Here is a 24,635-nt window from a genome sequence, read left to right as displayed (position 1 = left end):
TTACATTAAAATCATGTTTTGTTTTTTTTTCATTTTCACTATGTCCCTCTGTCACAATTCAGACATTTCCACAAACCAGATTAGCCCAAGGACAAAGCCAATGAGAACCCTCTGGATCCTCAATCCTGTTTGTCACAATCATGTTGTTCTCTGCTGCACTATCAATAAGAAGAGGGAGGTGAAAAATCTCATAAAATAAACCTCAAGATACACAAAATCTTAAAGATCCTTAGCACTTTATGTTGATATTTCTCAGATTTTTTCTCCGATTTCCCTCCATACTACTTCGACTTCAACTTAATTTTTCAGTATAACTACTTTCATTTTCTTCTCGCATTAGTGACTGTTCTGAAAAGAGATACTTAAAACTGTTTTTTTCAGGTATATCTGCACTTCACAAAGAATGAAAATCTTGCTAAATGCATATGGAGAAAGAACTTTATCTCAAATCACTCATACTTAAAAACAGCGTGCTGAAACCCGGGATCGGACCAGGGACCTTTAGTCTAACGCTCTCCCAACTGAGCTATTTCAGCAACCTACAAAGTTAAAGCTACAGCATTGCAAGGCAAACTCAAAGGCGTTAATACATTTTCAGTTCAAAATTTGCATTTTTTTGGGGCCAAACAAAAAATGTGTTTGTTTTTAGAAAGTGTGAATTTTCCACAGTTGTGCTTGTCAGGATGGCCGAGCGGTCCAAGGCGCTGCGTTCAGGTCGCAGTCTCTACTTGAGGCGTGGGTTCGAATCCCACTTCTGACAGGTTTCTGTTACATTACAATCATGTTTTTTTTTTTTTCATTTTCACTATGTCCCTCTGTCACAATTCAGACATTTCCCCAAACCAGATTAGTCCAAGGACAAAGCCAATGAGAACCCTCTGGATCCTCAATCCTGTCTGTCACAATCATGTTGTTCTCTGCTGCACTATTAGTAAGAAGAGGGAGGTGGAAAATCTCATAAAATAAACCTCAAGATACACAAAATCTTAAAGATCCTTAGCACTTTATGTTGATATTTCTCAGATTTTTTCTCCGATTTCCCTCCATACTACTTCGACTTCAACTTAATTTTTCAGTATAACTACTTTCATTTTCTTCTCGCATTAGTAACTGTTCTGAAAAGAGATACTTAAAACTGTTTTTTTCAGGTATATCTGCACTTCACAAAGAATGAAAATCTTGCTAAATGCATATGGAGAAAGAACTTTATCTCAAATCACTCATACTTAAAAACAGCGTGCTGAAACCCGGGATCGGACCAGGGACCTTTAGATCTTCAGTCCAACACTCTCCCAACTGAGCTATTTCAGCAACCTACAAAGTTAAAGCTACAGCATTGCAAGGCAAACTCAAAGGCGTTAATACATTTTCAGTTCAAAATTTGCATTTTTTTGGGGCCAAACAAAAAATGTGTTTGTTTTTAGAAAGTGTGAATTTTCCACAGTTGTGCTTGTCCGGATGGCCGAGCGGTCCAAGGCGCTGCGTTCAGGTCGCAGTCTCAACTTGAGGCGTGGGTTTGAATCCCACTTCTGACAGGTTTCTCTTACATTAAAATCATGTTTTGTTTTTTTTTCATTTTCACTATGTCCCTCTGTCACAATTCAGACATTTCCACAAACCAGATTAGCCCAAGGACAAAGCCAATGAGAACCCTTTGGATCCTCAATCCTGTCTGTCACAATCATGTTGTTCTCTGCTGCACTATCAATAAGAAGAGGGAGGTGAAAAATCTCATAAAATAAACCTCAAGATACACAAAATCTTAAAGATCCTTAGCACTTTATGTTGATATTTCTCAGATTTTTTCTCCGATTTCCCTCCATACTACTTCGACTTCAACTTAATTTTTCAGTATAACTACTTTCATTTTCTTCTCGCATTAGTGACTGTTCTGAAAAGAGATACTTAAAACTGTTTTTTTCAGGTATATCTGCACTTCACAAAGAATGAAAATCTTGCTAAATGCATATGGAGAAAGAACTTTATCTCAAATCACTCATACTTAAAAACAGCGTGCTGAAACCCGGGATCGGACCAGGGACCTTTAGTCTAACGCTCTCCCAACTGAGCTATTTCAGCAACCTACAAAGTTAAAGCTACAGCATTGCAAGGCAAACTCAAAGGCGTTAATACATTTTCAGTTCAAAATTTGCATTTTTTTGGGGCCAAACAAAAAATGTGTTTGTTTTTAGAAAGTGTGAATTTTCCACAGTTGTGCTTGTCAGGATGGCCGAGCGGTCCAAGGCGCTGCGTTCAGGTCGCAGTCTCTACTTGAGGCGTGGGTTCGAATCCCACTTCTGACAGGTTTCTGTTACATTACAATCATGTTTTTTTTTTTTTCATTTTCACTATGTCCCTCTGTCACAATTCAGACATTTCCCCAAACCAGATTAGTCCAAGGACAAAGCCAATGAGAACCCTCTGGATCCTCAATCCTGTCTGTCACAATCATGTTGTTCTCTGCTGCACTATTAGTAAGAAGAGGGAGGTGGAAAATCTCATAAAATAAACCTCAAGATACACAAAATCTTAAAGATCCTTAGCACTTTATGTTGATATTTCTCAGATTTTTTCTCCGATTTCCCTCCATACTACTTCGACTTCAACTTAATTTTTCAGTATAACTACTTTCATTTTCTTCTCGCATTAGTAACTGTTCTGAAAAGAGATACTTAAAACTGTTTTTTTCAGGTATATCTGCACTTCACAAAGAATGAAAATCTTGCTAAATGCATATGGAGAAAGAACTTTATCTCAAATCACTCATACTTAAAAACAGCGTGCTGAAACCCGGGATCGGACCAGGGACCTTTAGATCTTCAGTCCAACACTCTCCCAACTGAGCTATTTCAGCAACCTACAAAGTTAAAGCTACAGCATTGCAAGGCAAACTCAAAGGCGTTAATACATTTTCAGTTCAAAATTTGCATTTTTTTGGGGCCAAACAAAAAATGTGTTTGTTTTTAGAAAGTGTGAATTTTCCACAGTTGTGCTTGTCCGGATGGCCGAGCGGTCCAAGGCGCTGCGTTCAGGTCGCAGTCTCAACTTGAGGCGTGGGTTTGAATCCCACTTCTGACAGGTTTCTCTTACATTAAAATCATGTTTTGTTTTTTTTTCATTTTCACTATGTCCCTCTGTCACAATTCAGACATTTCCACAAACCAGATTAGCCCAAGGACAAAGCCAATGAGAACCCTTTGGATCCTCAATCCTGTCTGTCACAATCATGTTGTTCTCTGCTGCACTATCAATAAGAAGAGGGAGGTGAAAAATCTCATAAAATAAACCTCAAGATACACAAAATCTTAAAGATCCTTAGCACTTTATGTTGATATTTCTCAGATTTTTTCTCCGATTTCCCTCCATACTACTTCGACTTCAACTTAATTTTTCAGTATAACTACTTTCATTTTCTTCTCGCATTAGTGACTGTTCTGAAAAGAGATACTTAAAACTGTTTTTTTCAGGTATATCTGCACTTCACAAAGAATGAAAATCTTGCTAAATGCATATGGAGAAAGAACTTTATCTCAAATCACTCATACTTAAAAACAGCGTGCTGAAACCCGGGATCGGACCAGGGACCTTTAGATCTTCAGTCTAACGCTCTCCCAACTGAGCTATTTCAGCAACCTACAAAGTTAAAGCTACAGCATTGCAAGGCAAACTCAAAGGCGTTAATACATTTTCAGTTCAAAATTTGCATTTTTTTGGGGCCAAACAAAAAATGTGTTTGTTTTTAGAAAGTGTGAATTTTCCACAGTTGTGCTTGTCAGGATGGCCGAGCGGTCCAAGGCGCTGCGTTCAGGTTGCAGTCTCTACTTGAGGCGTGGGTTCGAATCCCACTTCTGACAGGTTTCTGTTACATTACCATCATGTTTTTTTTTTTTTCATTTTCACTATGTCCCTCTGTCACAATTCAGACATTTCCCCAAACCAGATTAGTCCAAGGACAAAGCCAATGAGAACCCTCTGGATCCTCAATCCTGTCTGTCACAATCATGTTGTTCTCTGCTGCACTATTAGTAAGAAGAGGGAGGTGGAAAATCTCATAAAATAAACCTCAAGATACACAAAATCTTAAAGATCCTTAGCACTTTATGTTGATATTTCTCAGATTTTTTCTCCGATTTCCCTCCATACTACTTCGACTTCAACTTAATTTTTCAGTATAACTACTTTCATTTTCTTCTCGCATTAGTAACTGTTCTGAAAAGAGATACTTAAAACTGTTTTTTTCAGGTATATCTGCACTTCACAAAGAATGAAAATCTTGCTAAATGCATATGGAGAAAGAACTTTATCTCAAATCACTCATACTTAAAAACAGCATGCTGAAACCCGGGATCGGACCACGGACCTTTAGATCTTCAGTCTAACGCTCTCCCAACTGAGCTATTTCAGCAACCTACAAAGTTAAAGCTACAGCATTGCAAGGCAAACTCAAAGGCGTTAATACATTTTCAGTTCAAAATTTGCATTTTTTTGGGGCCAAACAAAAAATGTGTTTGTTTTTAGAAAGTGTGAATTTTCCACAGTTGTGCTTGTCCGGATGGCCGAGCGGTCCAAGGCGCTGCGTTCAGGTCGCAGTCTCTACTTGAGGCGTGGGTTCAAATCCCAATTCTGACAGGTTTCTGTTACATTACAATCATGTTTTTTTTTTTTTTTCATTTTCACTATGTCCCTCTGTCACAATTCAGACATTTCCACAAACCAGATTAGTCCAAGGACAAAGCCAATGAGAACCCTCTGGATCCTCAATCCTGTCTGTCACAATCATGTTGTTCTCTGCTGCACTATCAGTAAGAAGAGGGAGGTGAAAAATCTCATAAAATAAACCTCAAGATACACAAAATCTTAAAGATCCTTAGCACTTTATGTTGATATTTCTCAGATTTTTTTTCTGATTTCCTCCATACTACTTCGACTTCAACTTAATTTTTCAGTATAACTACTTTCATTTTCTTCTCGCATTAGTGACTGTTCTGAAAAGAGATACTTAAAACTGTTTTTTTCAGGTATATCTGCACTTCACAAAGAATGAAAATCTTGCTAAATGCATATGGAGAAAGAACTTTATCTCAAATCACTCATACTTAAAAACAGCGTGCTGAAACCCAGGATCGGACCAGGGACCTTTAGATCTTCAGTCTAGCGCTCTCCCAACTGAGCTATTTCAGCAACCTACAAAGTTAAAGCTACAGCATTGCAAGGCAAACTCAAAGGCGTTAATAAATTTTCAGTTCAAAATTTGCCTTTTTTTGGGGCCAAACAAAAAATGTGTTTGTTTTTAGAAAGTGTGAATTTTCTACAGTTGTGCTTGTCAGGATGGCCGAGCAGTCCGAGGCGCTGAGTTCAGGTCGCAGTCTCTACTTGAGGCGTGGGTTCGAATCCCACTTCTGACATGTTTCTGTTACATTACAATCATGTTTTTTTTTTTTCATTTTCACTATGTCCCTTTGTCACAATTCAGACATTTCCACAAACCAGATTAGTCCAAGGACAAAGCCAATGAGAACCCTCTGGATCCTCAATCCTGTCTGTCACAATCATGTTGTTCTCTGCTGCACTATTAGTAAGAAGAGGGAGGTGGAAAATCTCATAAAATAAACCTCAAGATACACAAAATCTTAAAGATCCTTAGCACTTTATGTTGATATTTCTCAGATTTTTTCTCCGATTTCGCTCCATACTACTTCGACTTCAACTTAATTTTTCAGTATAACTACTTTCATTTTCTTATCGCATTAGTGACTGTTCTGAAAAGAGATACTTAAAACTGTTTTTTTCAGGTATATCTGCACTTCACAAAGAATGAAAATCTTGCTAAATGCATATGGAGAAAGAACTTTATCTCAAATCACTCATACTTAAAAACAGCGTGCTGAAACCTGGGATCGGACCAGGGACCTTTAGATCTTCAGTCTAACGCTCTCCCAACTGAGCTATTTCAGCAACCTACAAAGTTAAAGCTACAGCATTGCAAGGCAAACTCAAAGGCGTTAATAAATTTTCAGTTCAAAATTTGCCTTTTTTTGGGGCCAAACAAAAAATGTGTTTGTTTTTAGAAAGTGTGAATTTTCCACAGTTGTGCTTGTCAGGATGGCCGAGCGGTCCAAAGCGCTGCGTTCAGGTCGCAGTCTCTACTTGAGGCGAGGGTTCGAATCCCACTTTTGACAGGTTTCTGTTACATTACAATTATGTTTTTTTCTTTTTCATTTTCACTATGGCCCTCTGTCACAATTCAGACATTTCCACAAACCAGATTAGTCCAAGGACAAAGCCAATGAGAACCCTCTGGATCCTCAATCCTGTCTGTCACAATCATGTTGTTCTCTGCTGCACTATCAGTAAGAAGAGGGAGGTGGAAAATCTCATAAAATAAACCTCAAGATACACAAAATCTTAAAGATCCTTAGCACTTTATGTTGATATTTCTCAGATTTTTTCTCCGATTTCCTCCATACTACTTCGACTTCAACTTAATTTTTCAGTATAACTACTTTCATTTTCTTCTCGCATTAGTGACTGTTCTGAAAAGAGATACTTAAAACTGTTTTTTTCAGGTATATCTGCACTTCACAAAGAATGAAAATCTTGCTAAATGCATATGGAGAAAGAACTTTATCTCAAATCACTCATACTTAAAAACAGTGTGCTGAAACCCGGGATCGGACCAGGGACCTTTAGATCTTCAGTCTAACGTTCTCCCAACTGAGCTATTTCAGCAACCTACAAAGTTAAAGCTACAGCATTGCAAGGCAAACTCAAAGGCGTTAATACATTTTCAGTTCAAAATTTGCCTTTTTTTGGGGCCAAACAAAAAATGTGTTTGTTTTTAGAAAGTGTGAATTTTCCACAGTTGTGCTTGTCAGGATGGCCGAGCGGTCCAAGGCGCTGCGTTCAGGTCGCAGTTTCTACTTGAGGCGTGGGTTCGAATCCCACTTCTGACAGGTTTCTGTTACATTACAAACATTTTTTTTTTTTTTTTCATTTTCACTATGTCCCTCTGTCACAATTCAGACATTTCCACAAACCAGATTAGTCCAAGGACAAAGCCAATGAGAACCCTCTGGATCCTCAATCCTGTCTGTCACAATCATGTTGTTCTCTGCTGCACTATCAGTAAGAAGAGGGAGGTGGAAAATCTCATAAAATAAACCTCAAGATACACAAAATCTTAAAGATCCTTAGCACTTTATGTTGATATTTCTCAGATTGTTTCTCCAATTTCCATCCATACTACTTCGACTTCAACTTAATTTTTCAGTATAACTACTTTCATTTTCTTCTCGCATTAGTAACTGTTCTGAAAAGAGATACTTAAAACTGTTTTTTTCAGGTATATCTGCACTTCACAAAGAATGAAAATATTGCTAAATGCATATGGAGAAAGAACTTTATCTCAAATCACTCATACTTAAAAACAGCGTGCTGAAACCCGGGATCGGACCAGGGACCTTTAGATCTTCAGTCTAACACTCTCCCAACTGAGCTATTTCAGCAACATACAAAGTGAAAGCTACAGCATTGCAAGGCAAACTCAAAGGCGTTAATATTTTTCAGTTCAAAATTTGCATTTTTTTGGGGCCAAACAAAAAATGTGTTTGTTTTTAGAAAGTGTGAATTTTCCACAGTTGTGCTTGTCTGGATAACCGAGCGGTCCAAGGCGCTGCGTTCAGGTCACAGTCTCTACTTGAGGCGTGGGTTCGAATCCCACTTCTGACAGGTTTCTGTTACATTAAAATCATGTTTTGTTTTTTTTTCATTTTCACTATGTCCCTCTGTCACAATTGAGACATTTCCACAAACCAGATTAGCCCAAGGACAAAGCCAATGAGAACCCTCTGGATCCTCAATCCTGTCTGTCACAATCATGTTGTTCTCTGCTGCACTATCAATAAGAAGAGGGAGGTGAAAAATCTCATAAAATAAACATCAAGATACACAAAATCTTAAAGATCCTTAGCACTTTATGTTGATATTTCTCAGATTTTTTCTCCGATTTCCCTCCATACTACTTCGACTTCAACTTAATTTTTCAGTATAACTACTTTCATTTTCTTCTCGCATTAGTGACTGTTCTGAAAAGAGATACTTAAAACTGTTTTTTTCAGGTATATCTGCACTTCACAAAGAATGAAAATCTTGCTAAATGCATATGGAGAAAGAACTTTATCTCAAATCACTCATACTTAAAAACAGCGTGCTGAAACCTGGGATTGGACCAGGGACCTTTAGATCTTCAGTCTAACGCTCTCCCAACTGAGCTATTTCAGCAACCTACAAAGTTAAAGCTACAGCATTGCAAGGCAAACTCAAAGGCGTTAATAAATTTTCAGTTCAAAATTTGCCTTTTTTTGGGGCCAAACAAAAAATGTGTTTGTTTTTAGAAAGTGTGAATTTTCCACAGATGTGCTTGTCAGGATGGCCGAGCGGTCCAAGGCGCTGTGTTCAGGTCGCAGTCTCCACTTGAGGCGTGGGTTCGAATCCCACTTTTGACAGGTTTCTGTTACATTACAATTATGTTTTTTTTTTTTTCATTTTCACTATGGCCCTCTGTCACAATTCAGACATTTCCACAAACCAGATTAGTCCAAGGACAAAGCCAATGAGAACCCTCTGGATTCTCAATCCTGTCTGTCACAATCATGTTGTTCTCTGCTGCACTATCAGTAAGAAGAGGGAGGTGGAAAATCTCATAAAATAAACCTCAAGATACACAAAATCTTAAAGATCCTTAGCACTTTATGTTGATATTTCTCAGATTTTTTCTCCGATTTCCTCCATACTACTTCGACTTCAACTTAATTTTTCAGTATAACTACTTTCATTTTCTTCTCGCATTAGTGACTGTTCTGAAAAGAGATACTTAAAACTGTTTTTTTCAGGTATATCTGCACTTCACAAAGAATGAAAATCTTGCTAAATGTATATGGAGAAAGAACTTTATCTCAAATCACTCATACTTAAAAACAGTGTGCTGAAACCCGGGATCGGACCAGGGACCTTTAGATCTTCAGTCTAACGCTCTCCCAACTGAGCTATTTCAGCAACCTACAAAGTTAAAGCTACAGCATTGCAAGGCAAACTCAAAGGCGTTAATACATTTTCAGTTCAAAATTTGCCTTTTTTTGGGGCCAAACAAAAAATGTGTTTGTTTTTAGAAAGTGTGAATTTTCCACAGTTGTGCTTGTCCGGATGGCCGAGTGGTCCAAGGCGCTGCGTTCAGGTCGCAGTCTCTACTTGAGGCGTGGGTTCGAATCCCACTTCTGACAGGTTTCTGTTACATTACAATCATGTTTTTTTTTTTTTCATTTTCACTATGTCCCTCTGTCACAATTCAGACATTTCCACAAACCAGATTAGTCCAAGGACAAAGCCAATGAGAACCCTCTGGATCCTCAATCCTGTCTGTCACAATCATGTTGTTCTCTGCTGCACTATCAGTAAGAAGAGGGAGGTGAAAAATCTCATAAAATAAACCTCAAGATACACAAAATCTTAAAGATCCTTAGCACTTTATGTTGATATTTCTCAGATTTTTTTCTGATTTCCTCCATACTACTTCGACTTCAACTTAATTTTTCAGTATAACTACTTTCATTTTCTTCTCGCATTAGTGACTGTTCTGAAAAGAGATACTTAAAACTGTTTTTTTCAGGTATATCTGCACTTCACAAAGAATGAAAATGTTGCTAAATGCATATGGAGAAAGAACTTTATCTCAAATCACTCATACTTAAAAACAGCGTGCTGAAACCCGAGATCGGACCAGGGACCTTTAGATCTTCAGTCTAACGCTGTCCCAACTGAGCTATTTCAGCAACCTACAAAGTTAAAGCTACAGCATTGCAAGGCAAACTCAAAGGCGTTAATACATTTTCAGTTCAAAATTTGCCTTTTTTTTGGGCCAAACAAAAAATGTGTTTGTTTTTAGAAAGTGTGAATTTTCCACAGTTGTGCTTGTCAGGATGGCCGAGCGGTCCAAGGCGCTGCGTTCAGGTCGCAGTCTCTACTTGAGGCGAGGGTTCGAATCCCACTTCTGACAGGTTTCTGTTACATTACAATCATGTTTTTTTTTTTTTCATTTTCACTATGTCCCTCTGTCACAATTCAGACATTTCCACAAACCAGATTAGTCCAAGGACAAAGCCAATGAGAACCCTCTGGATCCTCAATCCTGTCTGTCACAATCATGTTGTTCTCTGCTGCACTATCAGTAAGAAGAGGGAGGTGGAAGATCTCATAAAATAAACCTCAAGATACACAAAATCTTAAAGATCCTTAGCACTTTATGTTGATATTTCTCAGATTTTTTCTCCGATTTCCTCCATACTACTTCGACTTCAACTTAATTTTTCAGTATAACTACTTTCATTTTCTTCTCGCATTAGTGACTGTTCTGAAAAGAGATACTTAAAACTGTTTTTTTCAGGTATATCTGCACTTCACAAAGAATGAAAATCTTGCTAAATGTATATGGAGAAAGAACTTTATCTCAAATCACTCATACTCAAAAACAGCGTGCTGAAACCCGGGATCGGACCAGGGACCTTTAGATCTTCAGTCTAACGCTCTCCCAACTGAGCTATTTCAGCAACCTACAAAGTTAAAGCTACAGCATTGCAAGGCAAACTCAAAGGCGTTAATACATTTTCAGTTAAAAATTTGCCTTTTTTTGGGGCCAAACAAAAAATGTGTTTGTTTTTAGAAAGTGTGAATTTTCCACAGTTGTGCTTGTCAGGATGGCCGAGCGGTCCAAGGCGCTGCGTTCAGGTTGCAGTCTCTACTTGAGGCGTCGGTTCGAATCCCACTTCTGACAGGTTTCTGTTACATTACAATCATGGTTTTTTTTTTTCCATTTTCACTATGTCCCTCTGTCACAATTCAGACATTTCCACAAACCACATTAGTCCAAGGACAAAGCCAATGAGAACCCTCTGGATCCTCAATCCTGTCTGTCACAATCATGTTGTTCTCTGCTGCACTATCAGTAAGAAGACGGAGGTGGAAGATCTCATAAAATAAACCTCAAGATGCACAAAATCTTAAAGATCCTTAGCACTTTATGTTGATATTTCTCAGATTTTTTCTCCGATTTCCTCCATACTACTTCGACTTCAACTTAATTTTTCAGTATAACTACTTTCATTTTCTTCTCGCATTAGTGACTGTTCTGAAAAGAGATACTTAAAACTGTTTTTTTTCAGGTATATCTGCACTTCACAAAGAATGAAAATCTTGCTAAATGCATATGGAGAAAGAACTTTATCTCAAATCACTCATACTTAAAAACAGCGTGCTGAAACCCGGGATCGGACCAGGGACCTTTGGATCTTCAGTCTAACGCTCTCCCAACTGAGCTATTTCAGCAACCTACAAAGTTAAAGCTTCAGCATTGCAAGGCAAACTCAAAGGCGTTAATACATTTTCAGTTCAAAAAATGTGTTTGTTTTTAGAAAGTGTGAATTTTCCACAGTTGTGCTTGTCAGGATGGCCGAGCGGTCCAAGGCGCTGCGTTCAGGTCGCAGTCTCTACTTGAGGCGTGGGTTCAAATCCCACTTCTGACAGGTTTCTGTTACATTACAATCATGTTTTTTTTTTTTTCATTTTCACTATGTCCCTCTGTCACAATTCAGACATTTCCACAAACCAGATTAGTCCAAGGACAAAGCCAATGAGAAACCTCTGGATCCTCAATCCTGTCTGTCACAATCATGTTGTTCTCTGCTGCACTATCAGTAAGAAGAGGGAGGTGGAAAATCTCATAAAATAAACCTCAAGATACACAAAATCTTAAAGATCCTTAGCACTTTATGTTGATATTTCTCAGATTTTTTTCTCCGATTTCCTCCATACTACTTCGACTTCAACTTAATTTTTCAGTATAACTACTTTCATTTTCTTCTCGCATTAGTGACTGTTCTGAAAAGAGATACTTAAAACTGTTTTTTTCAGGTATATCTGCACTTCACAAAGAATGAAAATCTTGCTAAATGCATATGGAGAAAGAACTTTATCTCAAATCACTCATACTTAAAAACAGCGTGCTGAAACCCGGGATCGGACCAGGGACCTTTGGATCTTCAGTCTAACGCTCTCCCAACTGAGCTATTTCAGCAACCTACAAAGTTAAAGCTTCAGCATTACAAGGCAAACTCAAAGGCGTTAATACATTTTCAGTTCAAAATTTGCATTTTTTTGGGGCCAAACAAAAAATGTGTTTGTTTTTGGAAAGTGTGAATTTTCCACAGTTGTGCTTGTCAGGATGGCCGAGCGGTCCAAGGCGCTGCGTTCAGGTCGCAGTCTCTACTTGAGGCGTGGGTTCGAATCCCACTTCTGACAGGTTTCTGTTACATTACAATCATGTTTTTTTTTTTTCATTTTCACTATGTCCCTCTGTCACAATTCAGACATTTCCACAAACCAGATTAGTCCAAGGACAAAGCCAATGAGAACCCTCTGGATCCTCAATCCTGTCTGTCACAATCATGTTGTTCTCTGCTTCACTATTAGTAAGAAGAGGGAGGTGGAAAATCTCATAAAATAAACCTCAAGATACACAAAATCTTAAAGATCCTTAGCACTTTATGTTGATATTTCTCAGATTTTTTCTCCGATTTCCCTCCATACTACTTCGACTTCAACTTAATTTTTCAGTATAACTACTTTCATTTTCTTCTCGCATTAGTGACTGTTCTGAAAAGAGATACTTAAAACTGTTTTTTTCAGGTATATCTGCACTTCACAAAGAATGAAAATCTTGCTAAATGCATATGGAGAAAGAACTTTATCTCAAATCACTCATACTTAAAAACAGCGTGCTGAAACCTGGGATCGGACCAGGGACCTTTAGATCATCAGTCTAACGCTCTCCCAACTGAGCTATTTCAGCAACCTACAAAGTTAAAGCTACAGCATTGCAAGGCAAACTCAAAGGCGTTAATAAATTTTCAGTTCAAAATTTGCCTTTTTTTTGGGGCCAAACAAAAAATGTGTTTGTTTTTAGAAAGTGTGAATTTTCCACAGTTGTGCTTGTCAGGATGGCTGAGCGGTCGAAGGCGTTGTGTTCAGATCGCAGTCTCTACTTGAGGCGTGGGTTCGAATCCCACTTTTGACAGGTTTCTGTTACATTACAATTATGTTTTTTTTTTTTTCATTTTCACTATGTCCCTCTGTCACAATTCAGACATCTCCACAAACCAGATTAGTCCAAGGACAAAGCCAATGAGAACCCTCTGGAACCTCAATCCTGTCTGTCACAATCATGTTGTTCTCTGCTGCACTATTAGTAAGAAGAGGGAGGTGGAAAATCTCATAAAATAAACCTCAAGATACACAAAATCTTAAAGATCCTTAGCACTTTATGTTGATATTTCTCAGATTTTTTCTCCGATTTCCCTCCATACTAATTCGACTTCAACTTAATTTTTCAGTATAACTACTTTCATTTTCTTCTCGCATTAGTGACTGTTCTGAAAAGAGATACTTAAAACTGTTTTTTTCAGGTATATCTGCACTTCACAAAGAATGAAAATCTTGCTAAATGCATATGGAGAAAGAACTTTATCTCAAATCACTCATACTTAAAAACAGCGTGCTGAAACCTGGGATCGGACCAGGGACCTTTAGATCTTCAGTCTAACACTCTCCCAACTGAGCTATTTCAGCAACCTACAAAGTTAAAGCTACAGCATTGCAAGGCAAACTCAAAGGCGTTAATAAATTTTCAGTTCAAAATTTGCCTTTTTTTGGGGCCAAACAAAAAATGTGTTTGTTTTTAGAAAGTGTGAATTTTCCACAGTTGTCCTTGTTAGGATGGCCGAGCGGTCCAAGGCGCTGTGTTCAGGTCACAGTCTCTACTTGAGGCGTGGGTTCGAATCCCACTTTTGACAGGTTTCTGTTACATTACAATTATGTTTTTTTTTTTTTCATTTTCACTATGTCGCTCTGTCACAATTCAGACATTTCCACAAACCAGATTACTCCAAGGACAAAGCCAATGAGAACCCTCTGGATCCTCAATCCTGTCTGTCACAATCATGTTGTTCTCTGCTGCACTATCAGTAAGAAGAGGGAGGTGGAAAATCTCATAAAATAAACCTCAAGATACACAAAATCTTAAAGATCCTTAGCACTTTATGTTGATATTTCTCAGATTTTTTCTCCGATTTCCTCCATACTACTTCGACTTCAACTTAATTTTTCAGTATAACTACTTTCATTTTCTTCTCGCATTAGTGACTGTTCTGAAAAGAGATACTTAAAACTGTTTTTTTCAGGTATATCTGCACTTCACAAAGAATGAAAATCTTGCTAAATGCATATGGAGAAAGAACTTTATCTCAAATCACTCATACTTAAAAACAGCGTGCTGAAACGCGGGATCGGACCAGGGACCTTTAGATCTTCAGTCTAACGCTCTCCCAACTGAGCTATTTCAGCAACCTACAAAGTTAAAGCTTCAGCATTGCAAGGCAAACTCAAAGGCGTTAATACATTTTCAGTTCAAAATTTGCATTTTTTTGGGGCCAAACAAAAAATGTGTTTGTTTTTGGAAAGTGTGAATTTTCCACAGTTGTGCTTGTCAGGATGGCCGAGCGGTCCAAGGCGCTGCGTTCAGGTCGCAGTCTCTACTTGAGGCGTGGGTTCGAATCCCACTTCTGACAGGTTTCTGTTACATTACAATCATGTTTTTTTTTTTTTCATTTTCACTATGTCCCTCTGTCACAATTCAGACATTTCCACAAACCAGATTAGTCCAAGGACAAAGCCAATGAGAACCCTCTGGATCCTCAATCCTGTCTGTCACAATCATGTTGTTCTCTGCTGCACTATCAGTAAGAAGAGGGAGGTGGAAAATCTCATAAAATAAACCTCAAGATACACAAAATCTTAAAGATCCTTAGCACTTTATGTTGATATTTCTCAGATTTTTTCTCCGATTTCCTCCATACTACTTCGACTTCAACTTAATTTTTCAGTATAACTACTTTCATTTTCTTCTCGCATTAGTGACTGTTCTGAAAAGAGATACTTAAAACTGTTTTTTTCAGGTATATCTGCACTTCACAAAGAATGAAAATCTTGCTAAATGCATATGGAGAAAGAACTTTATCTCAAATCACTCATACTTAAAAACAGCGTGCTGAAACCCGGGATCGGACCAGGGACCTTTAGATCTTCAGTCTAACGCTCTCCCAACTGAGCTATTTCAGCAACCTACAAAGTTAAAGCTACAGCATTGCAAGGCAAACTCAAAGGCGTTAATACATTTTCAGTTCAAAATTTGCCTTTTTTTGGGGCCAAACAAAAAATGTGTTTGTTTTTAGAAAGTGTGAATTTTCCACAGTTGTGCTTGTCAGGATGGCCGAGCGGTCCAAGGCACTGCGTTCAGGTCGCAGTCTCTACTTGAGGCGTGGGTTCAAATCCCACTTCTGACAGGTTTCTGTTACATTACAATCATGTTTTTTTTTTTTTCATTTTCACTATGTCCCTCTGTCACAATTCAGACATTTCCACAAACCAGATTAGTCCAAGGACAAAGCCAATGAGAACCCTCTGGATCCTCAATCCTGTCTGTCACAATCATGTTGTTCTCTGCTGCACTATCAGTAAGAAGAGGGAGGTGGAAAATCTCATAAAAAAAACCTCAAGATACACAAAATCTTAAAGATCCTTAGCACTTCATGTTGATATTTCTCAGATTTTTTCTCCGATTTCCTCCATACTACTTCGACTTCAACTTAATTTTTCAGTATAACTACTTTCATTTTCTTCTCGCATTAGTGACTGTTCTGAAAAGAGATACTTAAAACTGTTTTTTTCAGGTATATCTGCACTTCACAAAGAATGAAAATCTTGCTAAATGCATATGGAGAAAGAACTTTATCTCAAATCACTCATACTTAAAAACAGCGTGCTGAAACCCGGGATCGGACCAGGGACCTTTAGATCTTCAGTCTAACGCTCTCCCAACTGAGCTATTTCAGCAACCTACAAAGTTAAAGCTTCAGCATTGCATGGCAAACTCAAAGGCGTTAATACATTTTCAGTTCAAAATTTGCATTTTTTTGGGGCCAAACAAAAAATGTGTTTGTTTTTAGAAAGTGTGAATTTTCCACAGTTGTGCTTGTCAGGATGGCCGAGCGGTCCAAGGCGCTGGGTGCAGGTCGCAGTCTCTACTTGAGGCGTGGGATCGAATCCCACTTCTGACAGGTTTCTGTTACATTACAATTATGTTTTTTTTTTTTTCATTTTCACTATGTCCCTCTGTCACAATTCAGACATTTCCACAAACCAGATTAGTCCAAGGACAAAGCCAATGAGAACCCTCTGGATCCTCAATCCTGTCTGTCACAATCATGTTGTTCTCTGCTGCACTATCAGTAAGAAGAGGGAGGTGGAAAATCTCATAAAATAAACCTCAAGATACACAAAATCTTAAAGATCCTTAGCACTTTATGTTGATATTTCTCAGATTTTTTCTCCGATTTCCTCCATACTACTTCGACTTCAACTTAATTTTTCAGTATAACTACTTTCATTTTCTTCTCGCATTAGTGACTGTTCTGAAAAGAGATACTTAAAACTGTTTTTTTCAGGTATATCTGCACTTCACAAAGAATGAAAATCTTGCTAAATGCATATGGAGAAAGAACTTTATCTCAAATCACTCATACTTAAAAACAGCGTGCTGAAACCCGGGATCGGACCAGGGACCTTTAGATCTTCAGTCTAACGCTCTCCCAACTGAGCTATTTCAGCAACCTACAAAGTTAAAGCTTCAGCATTGCAAGGCAAACTCAAAGGCGTTAATACATTTTCAGTTCAAAATTTGCATTTTTTTGGGGCCAAACAAAAAATGTGTTTGTTTTTGGAAAGTGTGAATTTTCCACAGTTGTGCTTGTCAGGATGGCCGAGCGGTCCAAGGCGCTGCGTTCAGGTCGCAGTCTCTACTTGAGGCGTGGGTTCGAATCCCACTTCTGACAGGTTTCTGTTACATTACAATCATGTTTTTTTTTTTTTCATTTTCACCATGTCCCTCTGTCACAATTCAGACATTTCCACAAACCAGATTAGTCCAAGGACAAAGCCAATGAGAACCCTCTGGATCCTCAATCCTGTCTGTCACAATCATGTTGTTCTCTGCTGCACTATCAGTAAGAAGAGGGAGGTGAAAAATCTCATAAAATAAACCTCAAGATACACAAAATCTTAAAGATCCTTAGCACTTTATGTTGATATTTCTCAGATTTTTTTCTGATTTCCTCCATACTACTTCGACTTCAACTTAATTTTTCAGTATAACTACTTTCATTTTCTTCTCGCATTAGTGACTGTTCTGAAAAGAGATACTTAAAACTGTTTTTTTCAGGTATATCTGCACTTCACAAAGAATGAAAATCTTGCTAAATGCATATGGAGAAAGAACTTTATCTCAAATCACTCATACTTAAAAACAGCGTGCTGAAACCCGGGATCGGACCAGGGACCTTTAGATCTTCAGTCTAACGCTCTCCCAACTGAGCTATTTCAGCAACCTACAAAGTTAAAGCTACAGCATTGCAAGGCAAACTCAAAGGCGTTAATAAATTTTCAGTTTAAAATTTGCCTTTTTTTGGGGCCAAACAAAAAATGTGTTTGTTTTTAGAAAGTGTGAATTTTCCACAGTTGTGCTTGTCAGGATGGCCGAGCGGTCCAAGGCGCTGCGTTCAGGTCGCAGTCTCTACTTGAGGCGTGGGTTTGAATCCCACTTCTGACAGGTTTCTGTTACATTACAATTATGTTTGTTTTTTTTTTCATTTTCACTATGTCCCTCTGTCACAATTCAGACATTTCCACAAACCAGATTAGTCCAAGGACAAAGCCAATGAGAACCCTGTGGATCCTCAATCCTGTCTGTCACAATTATGTTGTTCTCTGCTGCACTATCAGTAAGAAGAGGGAGGTGAAAAATCTCATAAAATAAACCTCAAGATACACAAAATCTTAAAGATCCTTAGCACTTTATTTTGATATTTCTCAGATTTTTTTTCTGATTTCCTCCATACTACTTCGACTTCAACTTAATTTTTCAGTATAACTACTTTCATTTTCTTCTCGCATTAGTGACTGTTCTGAAAAGAGATACTTAAAACGGTTTTTTTTAGGTATATCTGCACTTCACAAAGAATGAAAATCTTGCTAAATGCATATGGAGAAAGAACTTTATTTCAAATCACTCCTACTTAAAAACAGCGTGCTGAAACCCGGGATCGGACCAGGGACCTATAGATCTTCAGTCTAACCCTCTCCCAACTGAGCTATTTCAGCAACCTACAAAGTTAAAGCTACAGCATTGCAAGGCAAACTCAAAGGCGTTAATAAATTTTCAGTTTAAAAATTGCATTTTTTGGGGCCAAACAAAAAATGTGTTTGTTTTTAGAAAGTGTGAATTTTCCACAGTTGTGCTTGTCAGGATGGCCGAGCGGTCCAAGGCGCTGCGTTCAGGTCGCAGTCTCTACTTGAGGTGTGGGTTCGAATCCCACTTCTGACAGGTTTCTGTTACATTACAGTCATGTGTTTTTTTTCTTTTTCATTTTCACTATGTCCCTCTGTCACAATTCAGACATTTCCACAAACCAGATTAGTCCAAGGACAAAGCCAATGAGAACCCTCTGGATCCTCAATCCTGTCTGTCACAATCATGTTGTTCTCTGCTGCACTATCAGTAAGAAGAGGGAGGTGAAAAATCTCATAAAATAAACCTCAAGATACACAAAATCTTAAAGATCCTTAGCACTTTATGTTGATATTTCTCAGATTTTTTTTCTGATTTCCTCCATACTACTTCGACTTCAACTTAATTTTTCAGTATAACTACTTTCATTTTCTTCTCGCATTAGTGACTGTTCTGAAAAGAGATACTTAAAACTGTTTTTTTCAGGTATATCTGCACTTCACAAAGAATGAAAATCTTGCTAAATGCATATGGAGAAAGAACTTTATCTCAATTCACTCCTACTTAAAAACAGCGTGCTGAAACCCGGGATCGGACCAGGGACCTAAAGATATTCAGTCAAACCCTCTCCCAACTGAGCTATTTCAGCAACCTACAAAGTTAAAGCTACAGCATTGCAAGGCAAACTCAAAGGCGTTAATAAATTTTCAGTTTAAAAATTGCATTTTTTGGGGCCAAACAAAAAATGTGTTTGTTTTTAGAAAGTGTGAATTTTCCACAGTTGTGCTTGTCAGGATGGCCGAGCGGTCCAAGGCGCTGCGTTCAGGTTGCAGTCTCTACCTGAGGCGTGGGTTCGAATCCCACTTCTGACAGGTTTCTGTTACATTACAGTCATGTGTTTTTTTTCTTTTTCATTTTCACTATGTCCCTCTGTCACAATTCAGACATTTCCACAAACCAGATTAGTCCAAGGACAAAGCCAATGAGAACCCTCTGGATCCTCAATCCTGTCTGTCACAATCATGTTGTTCTCTGCTGCACTATCAGTAAGAAGAGGGAGGTGAAAAATCTCATAAAATAAACCTCAAGATACACAAAATCTTAAAGATCCTTAGCACTTTATGTTATTTCTCAGATTTTTTTTCTGATTTCCTCCATACTACTTCGACTTCAACTTAATTTTTCAGTATAACTACTTTCATTTTCTTCTCGCATTAGTGACTGTTCTGAAAAGAGATACTTAAAACTGTTTTTTCAGGTATATCTGCACTTCACAAAGAATGAAAATCTTGCTAAATGCATATGGAGAAAGAACTTTATCTCAAATCACTCATACTTAAAAACAGCATGCTGAAACCCGGGAACGGACCAGGGACCTTTAGATCTTCAGTCTAACGCTCTCCCAACTGAGCTATTTCAGAAACCTACAAAGTTAAAGCTACAGCATTGCAAGGCAAACTCAAAGGCGTTAATACATTTTCAGTTCAAAATTTGCCTTTTTTTGGGGCCAAACAAAAAATGTGTTTGTTTTTAGAAAGTGTGAATTTTCCACATTTGTGCTTGTCAGGATGGCCGAGCGGTCCAAGGCGCTGCGTTCAGGTCGCAGTCTTTACTTGAGGCGTGGGTTTGAATCCCTCTTCTGACAGGTTTCTGTTACATTACAATCATGTTTGTTTTTTTTTTCATTTTCACTATGTCCCTCTGTCACAATTCAGACATTTCCACAAACCAGATTAGTCCAAGGACAAAGCCAATGAGAACCCTCTGGATCCTCAATCCTGTCTGTCACAATCATGTTGTTCTCTGCTGCACTATCAGTAAGAAGAGGGAGGTAGAAAATCTCATAAAATAAACCTCAAGATACACAAAATCTTAAAGATCCTTAGCACTTTATGTTGATATTTCTCAGATTTTTTTCTGATTTCCTCCATACTACTTCGACTTCAACTTAATTTTTCAGTATAACTACTTTCATTTTCTTCTCGCATTAGTGACTGTTCTGAAAAGAGATACTTAAAACTGTTTTTTTTCAGGTATATCTGCACTTCACAAAGAATGAAAATCTTGCTAAATGCATATGGAGAAAGAACTTTATCTCAAATCACTCATACTTAAAAACAGCGTGCTGAAACCCGGGATACGACCAGGAACCTTTAGATCTTCAGTCTAACGCTCTCCCAACTGAGCTATTTCAGCAACCTACAAAGTTAAAGCTACAGCATTGCAAGGCAAACTCAAAGTCGTTAATAAATTTTCAGTTCAAAATTTGCCTTTTTTTGGGGCCAAACAAAAAATGTGTTTGTTTTTAGAAAGTGTGAATTTTCCACAGTTGTGCTTGTCAGGATGGCCGAGCGGTCCAAGGCGCTGCGTTCAGGTCGCAGTCTTTACTTGAGGCGTGGGTTCGAATCCCACTTCTGACAGGGTTCTGTTACATTACAATAATGTTTTGTTTTATTTTTATTTTCACTATGTCCCTGTGTCACAATTCAGACATTTCCACAAACCAGATTAGTCCAAGGACAAAGCCAATGAGAACCCTCTGGATCCTCAATCCTGTCTGTCACAATCATGTTGTTCTCTGCTGCACTATCAGTAAGAAGAGGGAGGTGAAAAATCTCATAAAATAAACCTCAAGATACACAAAATCTTAAAGATCCTTAGCACTTTATGTTGATATTTCTCAGATTTTTTTTCTGATTTCCTCCATACTACTTCGACTTCAACTTAATTTTTCAGTATATCTACTTTCATTTTCTCTCATTAGTGACTGTTCTGAAAAGAGATACTTAAAACTGTTTTTTTCAGGTATATCTGCACTTCACAAAGAATGAAAATCTTGCTAAATGCATATGGAGAAAGAACTTTATCTCAAATCACTCATACTTAAAAACAGCGTGCTGAAACCCGGGATTGGACCAGGGACCTTTAGATCTTCAGTTTAACGCTCTCCCAACTGAGCTATTTCAGCAACCTACAAAGTTAAAGCTACAGCATTGCAAGGCAAACTCAAAGGCGTTAATAAATTTTCAGTTCAAAATTTGCCTTTTTTTGGGGCCAAACAAAAAATGTGTTTGTTTTTAGAAAGTGTGAGTTTTCCACAGTTGTGCTTGTCAGGATGGCCGAGCGGTCCAAGGCGCTGCGTTCAGGTCGCAGTCTCTACTTGAGGCGTGGGTTCGAATCCCACTTCTGACAGGTTTCTGTTACATTACAATCATGTTTTTTTTTTTTTCATTTTCACTATGTCCCTCTGTCACAATTCAGACATTTCCACAAACCAGATTAGTCCAAGGACAAAGCCAATGAGAACCCTCTGGATCCTCAATCCTGTCTGTCACAATCATGTTGTTCTCTGCTGCACTATCAGTAAGAAGAGGTAGGTGAAAAATCTCACAAAATAAACCTCAAGATACACAAAATCTTAAAGATCCTTAGCACTTTATGTTGATATTTCTCAGAGTTTTTTTCTGATTTCCTCCATACTACTTTGACTTCAACTTAATTTTTCAGTATAACTACTTTCATTTTCTTCTCGCATTAGTGACTGTTCTGAAAAGAGATACTTAAAACTGTTTTTTTTAGGTATATCTGCACTTCACAAAGAATGAAAATCTTGCTAAATGCATATGGAGAAAGAACTTTATCTCAAATCACTCATACTTAAAAACAGCGTGCTGAAACCCGGGATACGACCAGGAACCTTTAGATCTTCAGTCTAACGCTCTCCCAACTGAGCTTTTTCAGCAACCTACAAAGTTAAAGCTACAGCATTGCAAGGCAAACTCAAAGGCGTTAATAAATTTTCAGTTCAAAATTTGCCTTTTTTTGGGGCCAAACAAAAAATGTGTTTGTTTTTAGAAAGTGTGAATTTTCCACAGTTGTGCTTGTCAGGATGGCCGAGCGGTCCAAGGCGCTGCGTTCAGGTCGCAGTCTCTACTTGAGGCATGGGTTCGAATCCCACTTCTGACAGGTTTCTGTTACATTACAATCATGTTTTGTTTTTTTTTCATTTTCACTATGTCCCTCTGTCACAATTCAGACATTTCCACAAACCAGATTAGTCCAAGGACAAAGCCAATGAGAACCCTCTGGATCCTCAATCCTGTCTGTCACAATTATGTTGTTCTCTGCTGCACTATCAGTAAGAAGAGGGAGGTGGAAAATCTCATAAAATAAACCTCAAGATACACAAAATCTTAAAGATCCTTAGCACTTTATGTTGATATTTCTCAGATTTTTTCTCCGATTTCCTCCATACTACTTCGACTTCAACTTAATTTTTCAGTATAACTACTTTCATTTTCTTCTCGCATTAGTGACTGTTCTGAAAAGAGATACTTAAAACTGTTTTTTTCAGGTATATCTGCACTTCACAAAGAATGAAAATCTTGCTAAATGCATATGGAGAAAGAACTTTATCTCAAATCACTCATACTTAAAAACAGCGTGCTGAAACCCGGGATCGGACCAGGGACCTTTAGATTTCCAGTCTAACGCTCTCCCAACTGAGCTATTTCAGCAACCTACAAAGTTAAAGCTACAGCATTGCAAGGCAAACTCAAAGGCGTTAATACATTTTCAGTTCAAAATTTGCCTTTTTTTGGGGCCAAACAAAAAATGTGTTTGTTTTTAGAAAGTGTGAATTTTCCACAGTTGTGCTTATCAGGATGGCCGAGCGGTCCAAGGCGCTGCGTTCAGGTCACAGCCTCTACTTGAGGCGTGGGTTTGAATCCCACTTCTGACAGGTTTCTGTTACATTACAATCATGTTTTGTTTTCATTTTCACTATGTCCCTCTGTCACAATTCAGACATTTCCACAAACCAGATTAGTCCAAGGACAAAGCCAATGAGAACCCTCTGGATCCTCAATCCTGTCTGTCACAATCATGTTGTTCTCTGCTGCACTATCAGTAAGAAGAGGGAGGTGAAAAATCTCATAAAATAAACCTCAAGATACACAAAATCTTAAAGATCCTTAGCACTTTATGTTGATATTTCTCAGATTTTTTTTCTGATTTCCTCCATACTACTTCGACTTCAACTTAATTTTTCAGTATATCTACTTTCATTTTCTTCTCGCATTAGTGACTGTTCTGAAAAGAGATACTTAAAACTGTTTTTTTTCAGGTATATCTGCACTTCACAAAGAATGAAAATCTTGCTAAATGCATATGGAGAAAGAACTTTATCTCAAATCACTCATACTTAAAAACAGCGTGCTGAAACCCGGGATCGGACCAGGGACCTTTAGATCTTCAGTCTAACGCTCTCCCAACTGAGCTATTTACGCAACCTACAAAGTTAAAGCTACAGCATTGCAAGGCAAACTCAAAGGCGTTAATAAATTTTCAGTTCAAAATTTGCCTTTTTTTTTGGCCAAACAAAAAATGTGTTTGTTTTTAGAAAGTGTGAGTTTTCCACAGTTGTGCTTGTCAGGATGGCCGAGCGGTCCAAGGCGCTGCGTTCAGGTCGCAGTCTCTACTTGAGGCGTGGGTTCGAATCCCACTTCTGACAGGTATCTGTTACATTACAATCATGTTTTTTTTTTTTTCATTTTCACTATGTCCCTCTGTCACAATTCAGACATTTCCACAAACCAGATTAGTCCAAGGACAAAGCCAATGAGAACCCTCTGGATCCTCAATCCTGTCTGTCACAATCATGTTGTTCTCTGCTGCACTATCAGTAAGAAGAGGTAGGTGAAAAATCTCATAAAATAAACCTCAAGATACACAAAATCTTAAAGATCCTTAGCACTTTATGTTGATATTTCTCAGAGATTTTTTCTGATTTCCTCCATCCTACTTTGACTTCAACTTAATTTTTCAGTATAACTACTTTCATTTTCTTCTCGCATTAGTGACTGTTCTGAAAAGAGATCCTTAAAACTGTTTTTTTTTCAGGTATATCTGCACTTCACAAAGAATGAAAATCTTGCTAAATGCATATGGAGAAAGAACTTTATCTAAAATCACTCATACTTAAAAACAGCGTGCTGAAACCCGGGATACGACCAGGAACCTTTAGATCTTCAGTCTAACGCTCTCCCAACTGAGCTATTTCAGCAACCTACAAAGTTAAAGCTACAGCATTGCAAGGCAAACTCAAAGTCGTTAATAAATTTTCAGTTCAAAATTTGCCTTTTTTTGGGGCCAAACAAAAAATGTGTTTGTTTTTAGAAAGTGTGAATTT

At 38.0% G+C, this 24,635-nt stretch overlaps 13 non-coding genes across 13 annotated transcripts; 10 read left to right on the top strand and 3 right to left on the bottom strand.

Moving 5' to 3' along the window:
• Positions 1-677: 677 nt before the first annotated feature.
• On the top strand, positions 678-760 carry TRNAL-CAG (transfer RNA leucine (anticodon CAG)). The gene has a single exon. It is a non-coding gene; the product is annotated as a tRNA-Leu (tRNA).
• A 1,460-nt stretch (positions 761-2,220) lies between these two features.
• Positions 2,221-2,303, top strand: TRNAL-CAG (transfer RNA leucine (anticodon CAG)). The gene has a single exon. It is a non-coding gene; the product is annotated as a tRNA-Leu (tRNA).
• Positions 2,304-5,882: 3,579 nt separating this feature from the next.
• Positions 5,883-5,955, bottom strand: TRNAF-GAA (transfer RNA phenylalanine (anticodon GAA)). Its single transcript has one exon. It is a non-coding gene; the product is annotated as a tRNA-Phe (tRNA).
• A 5,535-nt stretch (positions 5,956-11,490) lies between these two features.
• On the top strand, positions 11,491-11,573 carry TRNAL-CAG (transfer RNA leucine (anticodon CAG)). Its single transcript has one exon. It is a non-coding gene; the product is annotated as a tRNA-Leu (tRNA).
• Positions 11,574-12,265: 692 nt separating this feature from the next.
• Positions 12,266-12,348, top strand: TRNAL-CAG (transfer RNA leucine (anticodon CAG)). Its single transcript has one exon. It is a non-coding gene; the product is annotated as a tRNA-Leu (tRNA).
• A 477-nt stretch (positions 12,349-12,825) lies between these two features.
• TRNAI-GAU (transfer RNA isoleucine (anticodon GAU)) lies at positions 12,826-12,898 on the bottom strand. The gene has a single exon. It is a non-coding gene; the product is annotated as a tRNA-Ile (tRNA).
• Positions 12,899-14,589: 1,691 nt separating this feature from the next.
• TRNAL-CAG (transfer RNA leucine (anticodon CAG)) lies at positions 14,590-14,672 on the top strand. Its single transcript has one exon. It is a non-coding gene; the product is annotated as a tRNA-Leu (tRNA).
• A 691-nt stretch (positions 14,673-15,363) lies between these two features.
• On the top strand, positions 15,364-15,446 carry TRNAL-CAG (transfer RNA leucine (anticodon CAG)). Its single transcript has one exon. It is a non-coding gene; the product is annotated as a tRNA-Leu (tRNA).
• Positions 15,447-16,911: 1,465 nt separating this feature from the next.
• TRNAL-CAG (transfer RNA leucine (anticodon CAG)) lies at positions 16,912-16,994 on the top strand. Its single transcript has one exon. It is a non-coding gene; the product is annotated as a tRNA-Leu (tRNA).
• A 3,788-nt stretch (positions 16,995-20,782) lies between these two features.
• On the top strand, positions 20,783-20,865 carry TRNAL-CAG (transfer RNA leucine (anticodon CAG)). The gene has a single exon. It is a non-coding gene; the product is annotated as a tRNA-Leu (tRNA).
• Positions 20,866-21,554: 689 nt separating this feature from the next.
• On the top strand, positions 21,555-21,637 carry TRNAL-CAG (transfer RNA leucine (anticodon CAG)). The gene has a single exon. It is a non-coding gene; the product is annotated as a tRNA-Leu (tRNA).
• A 1,252-nt stretch (positions 21,638-22,889) lies between these two features.
• On the bottom strand, positions 22,890-22,962 carry TRNAS-GGA (transfer RNA serine (anticodon GGA)). The gene has a single exon. It is a non-coding gene; the product is annotated as a tRNA-Ser (tRNA).
• A 912-nt stretch (positions 22,963-23,874) lies between these two features.
• TRNAL-CAG (transfer RNA leucine (anticodon CAG)) lies at positions 23,875-23,957 on the top strand. The gene has a single exon. It is a non-coding gene; the product is annotated as a tRNA-Leu (tRNA).
• Positions 23,958-24,635: the final 678 nt, after the last annotated feature.

This window comes from Anomaloglossus baeobatrachus, chromosome 1, assembly GCF_048569485.1.
Source record: "Anomaloglossus baeobatrachus isolate aAnoBae1 chromosome 1, aAnoBae1.hap1, whole genome shotgun sequence".
NCBI lineage: Eukaryota > Metazoa > Chordata > Amphibia > Anura > Aromobatidae > Anomaloglossus > Anomaloglossus baeobatrachus.
This window is presented reverse-complemented; position numbering and strand designations above follow the sequence as displayed.